Raw genomic sequence first — 14,549 nt, forward strand, 5'->3', positions numbered from 1 at the left:
TAGAATGTCGCTATAGCTTTTTGAATTGTCTGCTTGCATGTTCCATTTCCTTTCCTCACATTAATATTCCATACAACAGTTAGAGTTATCTATTTAAAATATGTCAGATAGTGTCATCACTCTGCTCAAAACTACTGAATCCTTAAAATAGCCTACAAGGATTCTGAAGATTTTTCACCTCTCTCCTACTTCTGACTTTACTGCTCTGACAATATGTCTAATTACTATTCTCTTACTAACTACTGACCAGAATATAACCTTCTAGCAGTTTTTCAGATCTATCATGTGTACTTCCAGCTAATGGACTTTGCAATTATTGTTCCTTTGACCTAAAATGTTCTTCCACCTCGTTGGCTGTCTTCTCTTAACAAATTGCCCAAGGGTCAATGAAGATGAAGTCTTCACTGACCACTATATTTTACCGAAGTTCCCATTCTAGAGAGTTCGTTACCTTCCTATTTTTTTTTTCAAATCACTTTTTGGCATCTATTTTTATAATTAACCTTATTGATAACTTACCTAATAAAATATACCCGTGTTACGTTCTGAGTCCTATGAGTTTTGACAAATATTATACACACCTATATGCATCAGCAAAATCAAGATATGAAATGTTTCAATAATATAAAATGTCCCCTTATGCCTCACTGCAGTCAAAAGCTCCCAAATTCTTGGCCCTCAGCAACCACTCATCTGATATTTGCATTTCTAGGTTTTCATATAAAGGGAATCATGTAGTGCACAAAGTTTTCTTTCTGTTTTCTTTGGCTAAATATAAGGTTTTTTTATTTATTTGTGTTGTGTGTAATAATTGGGTTTGAAATGTTAATTAGTGTTTCCATATATGGATATATGGATATATCATAATTTTTCTTATTTTGCTCTTGTTGGACATTTGTTTTAAGTTGAATGTGGGGATATTATGAATGAAGCTGCTACAAGTATCTAGGTACAAATTTTTTTAATATGTTTGCTTTTGATAATTAGGGGTGGAATTTCTGTGTCTTATGGTAAATTAACTTTTTAAAAAGCAGCAAAATGTTTTCTAAAGTGGTTGTACCACCTATTCCCCATTGCAAGATATTAATATCCCAGTTGCCCCAAGTCCCTACCAACAATTGATTTTGCCAGACTGTTTTGTTTTAGCCATTCTAGTGGATGTGTAGGATATCTCTGTGGTTTTGATTTCATTTCTCTAATAGCTAAAAATATTGAGCATGTTTGACATGTTAAATATGATTACTTATCTTCTTTCATGAGTTGCCTATCCAAATATTTACCCACTTTGTAGTTTTCTGCCATTTTCTTATCATTGAGATATTGGAGATTTTTATCATCTTAATAAAGGTCAGATATATATTTTCTTCAAGTTTATGTCTTACTTTTTCATTTTCATAATAGTGTCTATTAATTAGTCGAAGTTTGAACAATTTTTAAAAAATTTTTATGACTTGTGCCTTTTGAGTCCCATTTAGGAAATGTTGGCCTATGCAAAGGTCACAATTTTTTTCCCTTGAGTTTTTTTATTTTTCTGGGAATTTTGTAATTTGGGGTTTGTACATTTTTTTCTTTAATGCTTTTATGTTGTTACTGTTATTGAGACATGGTGTCGCTCTGTCACTCTGGTTGGAGTGCAGTCATGCAATCATGGCTCACTACAACTGCTGCCTCTTGGGCTCAAGTGATCTTACCACCTCAGCCTCCCAAGTAGCTGGGACTACAAGCACACGCCACTACATGTGGCTAATTTTTATGTTTTGTAGAGACATGGTTTCACTGTTTGCCAGGCTAGTCTCAAACCCCTGAGCTCAAGCCATCCTCCTGCCTCAGCTTCCCAAAGTGCTGGGATTACAGGCATGAGCCACACCAGGCTGCATTTTTACTTTGACAACATATGTGTATTCAGTTACTCCAGGACTATTTGTTAAAAAGACAATCATTTCTCAATTAAGTTAATTTGATTATTTTGGTGAAATAAAATTGGCCACTTATGTGTGAGTTTATTTCTGTACTCTCTAATCTCTTTCACTGACGTATATGACTATCTATTTGCCTATATCATATTATCTTGACCACTCCAGATGAGTACTAAATCCTGAAATCAGCTAGTGGAAAAATGCTAGTGTTGTTTATCTTTTTTTTTCTTTTCTTTCTTTTTTTTGAGATGGAGTCTCACTTTGCTGCTCAGCCGGGAGTGCAGCGGCGCTATCTCTGCTCACCGCAACCTCCGCCTGCTGAGTTCAAGATATTCCCCTTCCTCAACCTCCGGAGTAGCTGGGATTACAGGCATGTGCTACCATGCCTGGCTAATTTTGTATTTTAATAGACACAAGGTTTCACCATGTTGGCCAGGCTGGTCTCAAACTCCTGACCTCAGGTGATCCGCCTGTCTCAGCCTCCCAAAGTGCTGGAATCACAAGCGTGAGCCACTACACCTGGCCATTTATCTTTTCAAACAATAATGTTGGTGATTCCTGGTCCTTTGCATTTCCATTTATGATAGGTAGATACTAAGATGCTCTGCTGTGATCCTCACCTCCTAGTATTCATAGCCCTGTGAAAAACACACACTCTAGGCTGGGCGTGGTGGCTCACGCCTGTAATCTCAGAACTTTGGGAGGCCGAGGTGGGTGGATCACGAAGTCAGGAGATGGAGACCATCCTGGCTAACCCAGTCACAGTGAAACCCCATTTCTACTAAAAATACAAAAAGTTAGCTGGGTGTGGTGGCACGTGCCTGCAATACCAGCTACTCAGGAGGCAGAGGCAGAAGAATGGTGTGAACCTGGGAGGCAGAGCTTGCAGTGAGCAGAGATTGCACCACTGCCCTCCAGCCTGGCTGACAGAGCTAGACTCTCTCTAAAACAAACAAACAAACAAACAAAAAAACCACACACACTCTAATTGAAATGAAGATGTTATAATCATTAATTACAAAAGAATGAATAGTCTTGCTAGCAACTTCTTTTTCTTGCACATTTTCATGAAACAAGTTGTCTTGTCAGGGAGGCTCTGGCAGGGAATTAAAGATGGCCTCTAGCCAACAACCAGCTAGGAACTGAGGCCCTTGTTTCAATAGCCCACAAAGGAAATGAATTCTACCAACAACCTCATAAGTAATACTAAAAATACATCTTTTCCTTGGTGAATATTCAGATGAGATGGCAGCCCTGGCTGGCCCCTTGATTGAATCCAGAGATATGCTGAGTCAGAGGAAGAGCTAAGCTGTAACCTTTTTTCCTGACACATAATTTATCAGAAAACAAATGTGCAATGTTTTAAGCTGGTAAGTTTCTGGTAATTTCTAATACAGCAATAGATGACAAATATAGCATGTAAGTTTTAGAAACAAGTTAACAATTTATTCAGAAGAATTTATTTCATTAAAAAGATTGCTCTTTATCTTTAAATCAATATGGAAAGAATTACAACACTAAAATGTTTAGTTGTCCAATCCAGTAACACGGTAGGGTTTCCCATTTATTTGAAACTTCTTTAATTTCTCAAAGCCATATTTTATGCTTTTCAGAATATAGGTTTTGTGCACATTGAGTCAAATATTTAGGTAAGTCTTTACCTGTTTTGGTGCTATTTCAAATGACAAATCTAAATTTTATGTTCCCATTAATCATTGCTCATGTATACAATACAATAGATTTTTTTACCGATCGTGTATAATATTGTATTACAAAATTAATTTCTCAGTTACAATTTTTTGAATACATATTTTTTTTTTTTTTTTTTTTGAGACAGAGTCTCGCTGTCGCCCAGGCTGGAGTGCAGTGGTGCGATCTCGGCTCACTGCAGGCTCCGCCCCCTGGGGTTCACGCCATTCTCCTGTCAGCTTCCCGCGTAGCTGGGACTACAGGCGCCCGCCACCTCGCCCGGCTAATTTTTTGTATTTTTAGTAGAGACGGGGTTTCACTGTGTTAGCCAGGACGGTCTCGATTTCCTGACCTCGTGATCTGCCCGCCTTGGCCTCCCAAAGTGCTGGGATTACAGGTGTGAGCCACCACGCCCGGCCCATATTTTTGTTTTTTAAGTATATAATTATGTCAACAAAAAATATAAAGTTTTACTTTTATCTACAGAGTATTTATCTTATTATACACAAGCTACACAATATTTATCTTATTTTAAATGTGCACCTTTAACCTATCACAATTTAAACAAGTTTACATATGTCTTTGTTATAGACTAAATGTTTATGTCTCTCCAAAATGCACCTGTTGAAATCCTAACCACCTGGTGTCTCTCCCAAAATTCATTTGTTGAAATCGTAACCACTAAGGCAATGGGATTGGAAGGTAGGGCCTTGGTAAGTATTTAGGTCCTGGAGATGGAGTCCTAATGAGTGGAATAGTGCCCTTATGAAAGAGACTGAGGGAATTCCCTTAACCCTTCTTCCATGTGAGGACAGAGTGAAAAGAGAGTTGTTTATGAACCAGCAAGAAGGCTCTCATTGGACACTAATCTGCCAGCACCTTGATTCTGGATTTACAAATGTTCAGAACAGTGAAAAATAAATTTACGTTGTTTCTCAGTTACCCAGGCTATGATATCCTTCTTATAGTAGCCTGAACTGATTAAGACAAAAATTGGTTCCGAGAAATGAGGTATTACCATAACAAATACCTAAAGATGTGGAAGCATAGAACTGTATAATGGGTGGAGGCTGAAAAAGTTTTGAAGTGCATGTTAGACAAAGCCAATATTTCTGTGAAGGGACTTTTAAAGGTGATTCTGGTAAGAGTTCAGAAAGAAGAGAAAAGAAAAGAACACGGCTGGACACAAAGCATCTTCTTAAACAATACTTAAATCATGATAAACCAAATGTTGGTAGAAATATGGATGGTAGAAGCTATTCTGATGAAGTCTCATATGGAAATTAGGAACACTGACCTAGTCTGGTAGGCTGCCTTAACAAAGAACCATAAACAGAGTAGCTTATGAGCAACAGAGATTTATTTCTCACAGGTCTGAAGGCTGGAAAGTCCAAGATCGAGGCTCTGGGAAATATAGGTTCTGGTGAAGGCCTTTTTTCTGGTTAATAGATGGTACTTTCTCATTGCATCCCATAGTGGGAGGGGTCAAAGATCTCCCTTGAGCCTATTTTATAAGTGCACTAATCCCATTCATGAGGTTTCTACCTTTCTCACATACAAAATACATCATTCCATCCCAATAGCCCTAAAAGTTTTAACCAATTCCAGCAGCAACTTAAACGTCTACAGTCCCATCTCATTTAAATAACTAAGTCAGATATGAGTGAGATTCAAGATATGATTTATCCTAAAGCAAATTACTCTCCAGCTGTGAATCTGTAAAATGAAACTTTATGTGCTTCCAAAATTCAGTGGGGGACAGGCTCATGATAGACATTGCCATTCTCAAACAGAAAAATAGGGATGTGAGGGTGATCTGGTAGTTGGGCGTGTTTCCCCTTTCTTCTTCACTGCTCTATGTGCTCAGTTGATGAGAATGGCCTCCCCAATAGAGGAGGACTTTCTTCAGTCAAGAGCATATGAGTAACTGTGCTCCCCTGATAGAACCTCCAAACAAGCTCTCAAAAGGGAGAAATAGAAAGAAAGAAAGGAGAAAGTAGTGACAATTTCTGAGCAAGTCTAAAACCAATCTGTGGCTCAATGCTGTATCTTCTAGGGCTACTGGAAATGCTGTCCTGCCTTCCAGAACCACTAAGGTGTGGGTACAACTCCTACAGCCTTTCCGTGCATGGATTGGGCCCCAAGGCTCCAGGTGTCCCTGCACTGACATTCTAGCTCACACAGGTTGGGCATGTGCCTGCTGCCCTTCCTGGCTGGAATTGGATACAGGTGGCTCTACCAGTCTAGGGTCTCAGTTGTGACACTCCCTGCATGACCCCGTTAAGCATTGTTCTGTGGGGTTCTGTGTTAGGGCCCCACGCCTAGCCATGGCTGTCTGTGGCATCATTTGAAATCTAGGTGAAGGAAGCCATGCCCTCACAGCTATGCTAGGTACAGTACACAAAGCATCTGGGCCTGTGGGAGCCATATCTGAGACAGCTGACAAGTACAGCAAAAGGGTGGTTTGAGGAGGTACCAGGCAGAATTCTTAACATATCCTCATCTTAGGACTTTTGGACCTGTTGGTGTGTGATGTGGTTTGCCTGTGTCTCCACTGAAATCTCGTCTTGAATTGTAGCTCTCATAATTCCCAGGTGTTGTTGGAGGGATCCTGTGGGAGATAATTGAATCATGGGGGTGGTTCCTCCCATACTGTTCTCATGGTAGTGAATAAGTATCATGAGATCTGATGGTTTTATAAGGGAAAACTCCTTGTGCTTGGCTCTCATTATCTCTTGCCTGTGGCTCTGTGAGACTTGCCTTTCGCCCTCCACCATGATTGTGAGGCCTCCCCAGCCACGTGGAACTGTGAGTCTATTAAACCTCTTTTTTCTTTGTAAGTTACTCAGTCTCAGATATGTCTTTATCAGCAGTAGGAAAATGGACTAATGCAGTGTGAAATCAATGCATTTGGCATGTGAGAAGGACATGAATTTTTGAAGGCCAGGGGTGGAATATTATGTTCCGAGTGCTTGTGTCTCCCCAAAATGTATATGCTGAAGTCCTAACATCTAAGGTGATAGAATTAGGTGGTGAAGCCTCTGGCAATTCAGCCATGAGAGGGGACTTCACCAATGGGATTAGTACCCTTATGAGTGTGCCCCTTCTTCCATGTGAGGACACAGCAAAAAGAATCATTTTTGAACCAAAAAGCAGGCCCCATCCAGACACTGAATCTGTTGGTATCTTGATCTTGAAATTCCTAGTCTTCAGAACTATGAGAAATAAATTTTTGTTGTTTGTAAACCACCCAGTCTATGATATTCTGTTATAGCAGCCTGAATAGACTAAGACAATCTTGGACAATTAAGAGTAGTATCTTTCAACAACCTCCTTCCTATCCTTTGAGCTATTTGTGTCACACATTTAAATATATATATAAAATAAACTAAGCTGGCATTAAAATAGTTTTATAATAAACTTTTTATTAGTGTTCATTTAGAAGAATAATTATTTTCTTTAATAGAAAATGTATTTTCTCTATATCCATATATTTACCTTCTTTTGGTGGTCCTTTTCTATTTGTCTAGATTCAGATTTTCACCTGGTATCCTGATTAAATAATGTGCTTTAAGTTTGCTCATAGTATAAGTTACTGGTAATGGTTTTCTCTTCAATTTGTTTTTCTGAAAATGTCTTTATTTTACATTAATGTCCGAACACCATCTTCTCTAGTTGTAAAATTCTAGATTGACTAACTTTTTCTATTTTCATTTTTAAAGATGCCCCATTTTCTGCTTGCATAGTTTGTCCTGATAACTATGCTATTTTTTCCTACTTATCTGTACCTAAAATATCCTTTATTGGTTTTGCCGTTAAATTTTTCTGTTTTTACCTTGTTTTCAACAATTGATTATAATCTGCCTAGGACTAGTTTCTTTTCTTTTTGCTTTTAGAGGTTTGCTGACCTGTTTAAATCTGGGAATTTATAGTTTTCAACAAACAAAAACATAAGCTATTATGAAACAATATTGTCCCATGTTTTCACTAAAGTTCTGGGAGTGTGTGTGTGTGTGTATGTGTGTGTCTGTGTGTTCTCAATCTCCTTTTCAATGTGAATAGTTCTTATAGCTTTGACTTTAGCTATTATGATCCTCATATTCAGCAATATTTTGTATTTGTTATTAAGCCAACCCAGTGAATTGTTTTTATATTGTACTTTTTTACTTTTAGAAATATCATTTGGGTTTTTAAAAACATTTCATTTCTGGAAAATTTCCCCATTCTTAATGGTTGAAATGCAAACGTCTTTCAACCCTGTGTGCTCTGTGGTAACTTTTATCTCACATATCCCCAGTTATTTTCTCCCTGTCCTTATGATGTTACTACTTATACATAGATTGCCTAGAATTCAGTAACAGATAAAGGGAGGCCCATAACAGATAGAGGGAGGCTGCTGCGCAGAATTCTGCAGCTTTTTCTCCATATTACTCTATTCTTCTAGGTAGTGTCTCTTACGAAGTGAAACCACCTCCATTTCTCTGAATTTAGAGCTCTGTCTCGTCACCTTAGCCAGGCCAACAAGCTCTTCTTGGAAACCTAAACCTTTACTGAGATTTGTAAAATGTTTCCAAGTAGAAAGTCATTTTATTTATTTATTTTAAATTGATTTATTTTTTCTCTCAATAATCACAGTCACATCTTTCTTGGTTTCTATTTTTTCTTAAATTACTTACATGAAAAGGATAAATCCATTTCCAGTTACTTCATTATTGTTATAAATAGAAGTCTCTGCCATACCATGTTTTATTGTTTGTTTATTATAGTCTGATTTTCCTAAAATGCCATAGAGCAGAGATTTTTGTCTTCTTTTTTCTTCACTGTATTTTTACTGCCTCAAGAGTTATCTGGCACACAGGCACTGAATAAGTATGTGTTGAATGAATGCTTGAAAATACACATAAAGGAACTGCCTGCTACACAACATCAATATGAATGTTATTTATATAATATACAGGAGCAATTATGAACCCAAAGAGAAATGTTGGTTATATCATTTTCTTTCTCAATCATTATTAATGTTCTTAAATAAATTATATTATCATATACTTAGTTTGAGTAGTTGGTGTCTGTAGGAAAGAACAAAATCCACGTTTGAAATGTTATGATTTCATAAGAGTAGAAGATATACACTCAAAGTAAATTTGAGGTGGATCTACATAGATGTAATATTTATCTAAAAAATCCAAATAGACTTCTTAGACCCAGAGTCAATAATGGACTAAATTAAACTCTACAGTTAGATGTCCTCAAGTAATTGATGTGATTCTCTGGGTTTCACACAATAATGTTTGTCTTTACTTATCTTTTATCCATAGTATTTATCTGATACCCACAGGCTTGCCAGCCATTTCACCTAACTAGCCCATGTTTTGATCTAGAAATTCAACTCATATTTATGTTTTAGAGTGGTGATAACCCCAGGCCTAAACTAAAAGCTACTCTATTCCTTCACTTGCCTATTAACTTCAACACTCTGTAAGGCATTCGATGGCAAAATTTAAGTACATTTATCATCAAAATCTGAGGGTAAAGAACTTCCATTTCTGGCCACAATGAAATGACAGGAGCAGAATTTACCCTCCCACATTAACTGCTATAAAATCAGACACAATATACAAGACAGTTTTTAGACACTGGAAAAGAGGCATTTCAGGACAAGGACAGCTAAAAGAAGGAAAGCAGATTAGGTGGGTGATTGTCCTACTTAGTCTGTAGTAATAATTTTCAAGATGCAATAGGGAGAAGAGAAACTGAAATAGAAGTCGGCAGTCCTGCTGCAGTGGGGAGACAGTGATCAAAGCTCCCAGAGGACAATGGTTAGACTTTAGTGAAAAAATATAACAAAGAAAGAAGCTGTGTAAGGAGAGAGCTCTGGAGATATGCAGAAGGGTTCCTTTAAGTCTTTTGCTTAGAATTCATCAGCTTGTGTGAGGAAAATACCTGTAGCCAGAGAAAGAACAATCATAAAGGAGAAGGAGGAGCACTCGCTGGAGCATTTTAAAGCCCAAAAAGAAAGAAAGAAAAGTCATGCTCCTACCACTACAATAGAAAGACCTCCTGATCCATAGGAAATTGCTTAGAATTTTTAGGAAGGAATTGGTTTAGAAGTGAGATTACTAGGTCTACTACTAGGGCCATTGAAAAAATAAAACTTAAGAGCAAGCCCTAAAAGAACAAACTAATTCTTAGAATATAAAATATGTCCCAAAATAAAGGCAAAATATTTTTTAAAAAATCAGTAGCAAATTGTAAAATTTATAATATTTTACATTCAATAAAAAATACTAGCATGTAGAGATATAAAAAATGTGACATGTAACTAGGAAAGATATACATGTTCAAAATGAAAGATATGAATATGAAGAGAGAAATGGAAGATGAAAAAGAAACTCAAATGAAACTTCCAGTAATGAAATATACATTATCTATAATTTAAAAGACACTGTGTGGAACGAATTGCAGGTAATTCACTGGAGAAGTAAAGGCCACTGAACTTGAATACACAGTAATAGAATTCCAACATGAAGCATAAAGAAGAGAAAGAAAAAATAAACAGACCATTAATGATTTGTAGAAAATATTAGCAATATGGGGAAGTTTTACAACCTACAGTCATATTCCTTAACAAATCAAGGTGGGCCATTCTTTTCTTCTGGACTGGTCAATATTGTTATAACAGGATTTAACTTACCAAATCTGTGAGTCTATATGGTCTATTTTCTGACGAACAACTCTATCAGAAATGGTTGGCATGCCATTCAGAATATATAAAAGAATAGCCGTAACAATGATGTCTACTTAACTCTACTTCAAGAATTTCTGAGTGAAGTTGTGATGCCAGACCTAGTAATTTTATTTTTTATTTAACTTCCATAAGGAATCCCAATTGCTTCAAAAGTAAGCAATAAGCTTTTAAAGGGGCACTTTTTCAACTGTGAAATGTATTGAATTTTGGCAGCTTTAATTTTACTTCTTTGTGCAGTAGTTATTATTCTAGTACTTTTTTTCAGTGCATTTCTGTAAGCGTCATTCTTAAAATCATTTTCCCATATTACCTTTGAAAATATTGAGGCATTCTAAACAGTGTCTAACACAAAAGATATGCATCCCTCATGTACAGTAACTCTTTGCACTCTATTATCTAGCTGACATTCTAACTGAGCCTTTTATATTCCCTGTAAGAGTAAGCTTTCTCCAGATCCTGTATAAGATGTGTCTAGGACTCCTATTATATTATTAAAAATCAAATATTAATTGTTCTGAATTCACATTGAATTTTCACAAATCTTTTATGTAACCTCATAATCTAACATACCAAACTTTTATTGAAGATAAAAGTATTTTAAATAACAATAAATAGACCCTTCTCTATTCTTTGATCTCATGCATTTTGTTGCTAAATCTTTCATTGCTAGATGTATGTATATTTTGGCCAATATCTAAAACTTCTACCTTTCCATTGATGCCATGTCACACTTTTCACAAGTCTATTCTCACTGTTAAAGAATAAAACCATTCAGTTTGTTAATATGTTGTGTTATATTTCAATTTTCAAATTGAATACACATTTTCAAAAATTCTGTATTGCTAATCAGAATTTTATAACTAAATTTGAATTTACTGTTTTCACACAGTTATAAAGAAATGCCTTACAATCTTTCTCAGAATATAAGTTTCATTATAATAACAATAATAGTTTATAAGAAGGAATAAAGAAGTCAAGCACACAGAAAACTTTTTAACCTATTAGTCTCTCCCATTCTCTTTCAAAACTCATGAAATAACTGGCTTGAATGGCAATATAATTGCTTATAATTGCATAATAAACTTCATTTGTTGTATTTTTTGGCTCTAACTTTTCCTTTAGTAAAGTGTGATTTCCTTCATCTCTTGAGACTATTTTTAAAACATAAACTTCAATTACCTGTTTTTTTAAAGAACAATAAAAAATGTATTGATGCAGTTATAAATCTTCCTATACCAAAGTTTTAATCAGTGCTCTCCAGAGAAGCAGAACCAATAGGAGATATAAACACACACACCAACCCATAAAAAGAGAGAAAGAAAGAGGAGAGAGAGTGAGATGATAAGGATTCAGTTTAAGTGATTACGGGGGCTGAGAAGTCCCACTATCTGCTGTCTGTAAGCTGCAGACCAGGGAAAGTCTATTGTGTAGTTCCAGTTCAAGTTCAAAGACCCGAGAGCTTGGAGAACCAATGATGTAAGTTCTAGCTCAAGAGCAGGAAAAAACCAATGTCCCACGCTAGAAACATTCAGTCAGAGGGAGCAAACTGTCCCCTATCCCACATTTTGTTCTGTTCAGACCCTCAGCCAGTTGAATAATTCTCCTTTATGCTGGGGAGAGCAATCTTCATTCAGTCTACTAATTCAAATACTAATCTCATCCAGAAAACACCCTCAGAGACACATTCAGTGTAATGTTTAATCAAATGTCTGGGTAAAGTTGACACCTAAAATTAACCATCAAAGAACGCTTTGGAAAGATAGCATTAATAACCCTTCAATGGATCCTTGATGATGATGGCACAGGGATGAGATGAGAAGAAGACTAGAGACATGATAATCATATATTAGCTTATTAATGTGTTTTGTAGGATATCTAATGTGGATTTCAGTTTTAGCTCCCTTTTTGTTGTCATGTGGTATTGAGCAAGGTAAAACTTAACAGATTTTAGGCAAAGTGGCCAATAAGATGTGACTGCCTAATTCACATAACTTTTATAAATATCAAATTAGATTAGTGATTGCATCATGGAACTGCTGAAATATATTTTATTATATTGTTTTTACTTGATAGTCAAATACTTATATGCTCATTCAAATGAGAACATGGTTATGATTATTCATTGCCCTACAACTAAACAACATTCAATAAATTTTAGACATCAAAAATTATTCAGTTCAACCAAACTTTTGATAAATTGTATAACCTCATCTTGTTACCTGAGCCACCACACAACCTCATTAAAATACTGTGCAACAGTTTCTGTGTTAATACACTCCCAAATAACCCCCTTGAGCAACAAAAGGAGAAGCTTGAACTCACTATAATTAAAGAGGGTATAATTAGGAAATGGGTAACCTATAAGCAGAGGAATATTCAGGCCCAGGCTGGCTTCTGATTAATTATACAAGTAATTTCGCAGCATACCTCCTACTAGAGCTGTCTAATCATGCCTGCTAGTAAGGGATATTATCAAAACAACACATCTCTATTACGTATTAAGCCATGATGCATTATTAGGACAGTTAAGACCACAGGATCATTATCTCATCGTGAAGAATAGTTCTACAATGACTTTGAGTTTGGTGCTCTTGTAAACACTGTAGAAGGCAGTGATTTAAGAAACCAAAAAAGTTTAAAAGTCTACAAATTTTTAACTATTTGAAGAAATTATAGTTAATAAATATTTAATTATTCAGATGTTATAAAGTTTTGGTGCCGCAAAAGAAATAGCACTTGAATATAAAATTTTCTTTTTAATTCTCAGCAAGGCAGGTTACTTCTACAGAAGCATGCGCCCTTACAGATGAAGCAATGGTGAGCACACACTTGGACAAAGGAGGGGTTCTTATCCCTGATGCACATGGCGCCTGCTGCTGTGTCATTCCCCTATTGGCTAGGGTTAGACTGCACAGGCTAAACTAATTCCGTTAGGCTAATTTAAAGAGAGTGACGGGGTGAGTGGTTTGGCGGGAAAAATGGTTATGACAGAGCAGATAATGGGAATGAGTCAGGGTGGAGCAGGTAATGGGAATGAGTCAGGGTGGAGCAGGTAATGGGAATGAGTCAGGGTGGAGCAGGTAATGGGAATGAGTCAGGGTGGAGCAGGTAATGGGAATGAGTCAGGGTGGAGCAGGTAATGGGAATGAGTCAGGGTGGAGCAGGTAATGGGAATGAGTCAGGGTGGAGCAGGTAATGGGAATGAGTCAGGGTGGAGCAGGTAATGGGAATGAGTCAGGGTGGGCAGGTAATGGGAATGAGTCAGGGTGGAGCAGGTAATGGGAATGAGTCAGGGTGGAGCAGGTAATGGGAATGAGTCAGGGTCGAGCAGGTAATGGGAATGAGTCAGGGTGGAGCAGGTGATTGAAATGAGACAGGGTGGAGCAGGTAATGGAAAAAGGTTGCTTTATGAGGAAGTTAAGTTTTTTGTTTCGTTTTGTTTTGAGATGGAGTCTTGCTCTGTTGCCCAGGCTGGAGTGCAGTGGCGCAATCTCGCTCACTGCATGCTCCGCCTCCCAGGTTTAGGAAGTTAAGTTTAAAAGTAGAAGGCAAAGAATTGAACATACTGACATATTGATTCTTTGAAAAGAAATTTAGAACTCATATGTAACACAGATAATTATTTTTCCATTTATTTCCAGCTTTGAAATTATGTAGAAATATTTTGAAACTTCAGAAAACATGAATTTATTTTCAAAAGGAAGTTTCAGAATAATCATTTAGTTTGTTTTTAGAATAAACTTTTTTCTAGTTTTTGAATTTTTAATTCTTTTTATTTGAATGTGGTTGATTGAAATCTGCTCTCTCAGGAAGACCTGTTATTTCTTTTTCTGGATCTTTTTCTTCACTACACGAAAAGCCCCCAGCTTGTGGAAATGAAACAATGCCCTATCCTGGCCCATTAGTGAATACTTGACTCAGAACAGACTCAGAATGAATTATCTGGACAAAATGGATGACAAAATATTCAAATAGACACAATAAACAAAATACTTTAACAAACAGAATAAGCCTGGCTAGAGAAATCAGAGACTCAGAATAGGATACTTTACCATTTGGAGCATGTTATTCAAATAGTATTCTACAAAACAAAAACAAAAAAGCTATGTTCTTCAAAATATTCATATTTGTTCTGCTAATAAAGAGTTCCTGGTTAAACCTTGGAAGACATTGGATTGAATAACATTAACTAAATT

The sequence above is a fragment of the Nomascus leucogenys genome, chromosome 12 (genome assembly GCF_006542625.1).
Source record: "Nomascus leucogenys isolate Asia chromosome 12, Asia_NLE_v1, whole genome shotgun sequence".
In the NCBI taxonomy this organism is placed as follows: Eukaryota; Metazoa; Chordata; class Mammalia; order Primates; family Hylobatidae; genus Nomascus; species Nomascus leucogenys.